This window comes from Protobothrops mucrosquamatus, unplaced genomic scaffold (genome assembly GCF_001527695.2).
Source record: "Protobothrops mucrosquamatus isolate PMUCROS unplaced genomic scaffold, P.Mucros_1.0 scaffold109, whole genome shotgun sequence".
NCBI classification, from domain to species: Eukaryota; Metazoa; Chordata; class Lepidosauria; order Squamata; family Viperidae; genus Protobothrops; species Protobothrops mucrosquamatus.
In genome coordinates this window covers 1,020,921-1,025,354 of record NW_015386481.1, presented here as the reverse complement: position 1 = coordinate 1,025,354, position 4,434 = coordinate 1,020,921, and positions in this window count along the sequence as shown.

Here is a 4,434-nt window from a genome sequence, read left to right as displayed (position 1 = left end):
CCAGCACGTTTGAGTCTTTTGATAGTGCCCAGTTTAAACTGGGGCGAGAAAGGCTTGGCGTAAACCTCATGTTAATCTGTTTGCCTAATCGTTATTTATTGGAGAAACCAGACTGGGGTCCGTTCAGGCCATAAATCCTGGTTTGCACAGACTGCGAGGGCCAAGCCCATAAGCCACACGCAAGCCAAATTAGTTAAGACTTTGTCAGCTTCGCTTTTGGTGCGAAGCTACACCTTCGCCAGCTGTTCTCTGCGCTTCCGGGCAGATGTTTCCAATAAAATGAGGGAAATTGGGAAACTGGCAAAGACGCGCTGGAGCACAGCCTGTGAAGTTCCCTGCAAGGCACGCTAAATGGGAAATCCAGAACCACAAAAACACAATTGCTGTTGTTCACCGCACAGGAAGCCTCTGAGCAAAAGGACAACGCTCTATGAAATTTTGTATACAGATGTTCCTTGACTTACGACAGGGACGACGGCACTGAAAAAAAGGGACTTAGGACCCGTTTCTCACACCTATGACCGTCGCAGCATCCATCACGGTGATGTGATCGAAATTCAGAGGCTTGGCAACTGACTTGTATTTATGACGGTCGCGGCATTCCTGGAGGGTCAGGTGATCCCGTTTTGCGACCAGCAAAAGAAAAGAAAAAAGATGAAGGAGAGAAAGAAAAAAGATGAAAGAACGAAAGAAAAGAAAGAAAGAAAGAAAGAAAGAAAGAAAGAAAGAAAAGAGATTAAAAAGAAAGAGAATGCAAAGTCGTAAATCAGAAAGAAATCAAGGGAGGGGGGAAAGACCCAAAAAGAATATGAAAGAAAAATAAATATATAAAGGTCTGGCTTCTGATCTTCTTTTAGCCCTAAATACATTATATTTTACCTTCTCTCTCTTTAAGATGACATCATATTTGCCTTCTCTCCCTAATCTACCTTTTCTAATCCTCAAACTCATAAATCACAACTACGTTTCCACCCCCCCTTCTCCCCTAAAGGGACTTTCCAGTCACTAACAAATGTAGTTATTGTCTTTTCTCTAATTAAACAAGCCAATTTCGCCATCTCGGCTAATTCTGACAACTTCCCCAGGCGTTCCTCTATGTTGGATATTTTAGAGTCCTTCCATCAAACGAGAATCTCTCTGCATCCAAAAATATTTGGATTTTTGAGAGCGGGCAACTAAATTTCATTTTTTGATATGTGCCATTGTGCCCAGTAAAAAAAAAAAAAGACAATAAAGGTTATCTTATCTTTTCTAGTTCCTTGTCCGTTAGCAGGAAAAAAAAAACCAGGTTTCGGTTGAATATTGGTCTTTTAAAAATTCCTTCCATTACTCTATATATTTAAATCCAGAATCTTCTGGCTTTTTTTTTTTTACAGGTCCACCAGGCCAAAAAAGACCCTTTTAATCTTCTGCCTACATTACCTTCGCAGACTTGACGTTCCCTTTCTCCATTCATTGTTCTAGACTCCTGTACGAGCCGTCAATCATTTTATTAAAAATTCTCTTTTCGGTGCAATCCTAACATATATTTCAGTCCTTTCAGCCCCGTTTCCCTGCGGTTCCTTCAGGATAGTGTGTCCTTTCTGCCCGTTTTTAAATTTTGAGGTCCTTTTAATCCATGGATATACTGTATATATATATATATATTATGCGTTTATGTGGTCATTCAGGATATATTAATAATATATCCGCAGAGATGGGCCTTATCAAACGCTGGCATTGTCTGCCACCGTGGAAAATCGCAACCCTGCAGCCCTGCATGCATTGTGGCACATTTTTGCAGGTCAAAATTGCACAAGGGAGCGACCGTGGAGGCAACACCACAGCTGTGAGGTGCTGGCAGCTGGACAGGAGTAACCCATGAGGCGTTGCGGGTTCAAGGTGAAGAAAAATATGACAAAAAAGGCTACCGAGAGATTGTACGAAAAAGAGGCCACAATTGTTAGCAGCTTGAAAGAGTTTTTGGCAAATAAGGAACAGGGTGGTGTGTGTGGGAGGTGTTGAGATGCAATCGAAAATAGAAAAACCCTGTGAAGCAATTTGGGTTGAGACGGTGAAAGAACTAAAAAGTGACAAAATCCTCTCTCTAAAAGAGAGAAAAAAAGGCCTTTGAGGTCACTCGGAAGAAAAATGGTTCCTTAGATGCAAAAATTCAGAAAAATCACACCAGGCGGACGTTCACATTATCAGTAGTCCTCAGGTTATGACGGTAAGGGGGCCTGTCCATCCCGGTTATAACTTGGGATGGCCGTGAAACCGGTCGGACTGGATTTTATTGATCGATCTGGGCGAAATTTGGAAGCAAATGCCACATTTGGCAAAACCATCTAGCCTCTTCTTAAAAACCTCCAGTGATGGAGCACCCACAACTTCTGGTGGCAAGCTGTTCCACTGGTTAATTGTTCTCACTGTTAGGAAGTTTCTCCTTAATTCCAGGTCGCTTCTCTCCTTGATCAGTTTCCAACCGTTGTATCTTGTCTTGCCTTCTGGTGCTTTGGACAATGTGGACCCCCTCTTCTTTTGGGGCAGCCCCTCAAATGTTGAAACACTGCTATCATGTCACCCCTAGTCCTTTCCCCCCCCCCCCGTTAAACTAGACATCCCCAATTCCTGCAGCCGTTCTTCATATGTTTTCGTCTCCAGGCCTTGGATCATCTTAGTTGCTCTTCTCCGCACTTTTTCCAAAGTCTCAACCTCGTTTTTGTAATGTGGGGACCAAAATTGGATGCAGGATTCCGGATGTGGCCTTACTAAGGCTTTATAAAGCGGTAGTAACGCCTTTCGTGATCTTGATTCTATGCCTCTCTTTACACAACCAAGGATCGTGTTAGCTTTTTTGGCTGCTGCCGCACACGGCTGGCTCCTGTTTAAGGGATCGTCCACTGGGACTCCAAGATCCCTCTCACGGTGACTGTTTTTCAGCCAGGTTTCGCCTAATCTGGACTTGTACCTTTGGGTTTTCCTGCCCAGATGTCAAACCTTGCTTTTCTCCACATTAAATTTCACGAAATCAATCCTGATTGACGCAAGGAGGGGAGACCACCTGGAAAGTCGAAAGCTGCAGGCTGGCTTGGGAAAGGTATAAAAAAATCACAGAAGCAGAGGGTGGCGAAATATCACCATTGCGGGGACTTATTCGTAAAGGACCTAGGGAATTGCATCTGTTAAACAGGTGTGACTCTTTCCAGGTAGTCCTCAGCTTAACGACCACAATTGGGACATGAAGTTGTGTCGCTAAGCGGTCATCGTGAGTCGCGGCCATATTTTTTTTTACCTTTTTGTGTCTCTTCCCCGTTTTGCAACATAGATTTGTAGGTTTTGGTGGTCTGTTTTCATGCTGAGTAGGTCTCCATGTTTCTCGCCTAGAGAGATGCAAATTTACACCGTCCACCACCACCCACCCACTTCGATGTTTCTCTTTTTAAATCCTTTTATCCCCCCAAACATTTTGTCTTTTCCATCTGGGGAAAGAGATCTGTATCCCGGCAGATCTTATCCCGGCCAGGAGTGGGGGGGGAGGGAAAGGAACAGGGGTTCGAAATAAAACCCCGCCTGTATTAAATATGCTCCTATTTTATCCCTGTATTTAAACATTAAACCCATTCAATAGAACGCAGAGCATTGGGAAAAAAAGCAGGGCTCGCCTTGATTTTTTCCACCAAAGCTTAAAAAAAAAAAAAAAAAAAGGTCGAACGAGAAATCAGATCTAAAAAAAATAAAATAAAATAAAAATTCAGAAATCAGAACTGCAAAAGGGCAATTTTCTTGGAAAGACAGGTGGGAAAGACTTTGGGGGATTTTATTTAAAAAAAAAAAACACACTCCCAAGAGATTCCAGCCTCTTAAAATGTGGATTTTTTCCTCCCTTTCTTTTTGTTTCGTTGTGCAATTGAAATTTAGCCCCTCTCCTTTGCTTAACCCACCCAGGCAGGGCAGCCCTGAGCTTTGGAGAGACCCCCACCCACCCAGGCTCCGTTCCCCCCCACCCTCCCTTGCCGTGCCAGCTGGGGTGGGTGGGCACCCTGCTTGAAAGTTTGGGGTTTCCTAGCAACGGGGAAACAATCTGATGTGCCTCCTCTGGGGTGCGCCGGGTGCCGTTGTGTGTGTGTGCTTGTGTGTGCGGGCGCACACACACACACCAGCTTTCCCCTGGCAGCCCTTGGCACAAAGCGCGCCCCCTCCCCACCTTTTCTCTGGCTTGCATGTCAGAAAAAGGCTCCCCGACAAAGGCAGAGGGGAGGGGTCTTGGGCCTACGGGGTGCCTCCAATTGGCTCGGGTAGTGTGACAGGCAGCTGGGGCCCCCCTCCCCACCTTCTTTCCCTTCCTTCCTTCCCTCCCACCCACTGGCTGGGGGGGGAGGCGGGAGGGATGCGATCCAATGTGGAGAAAAGTCCATTAAGCCGAGCTGGCGCAAAGCAGCAGGACGTTGGCCA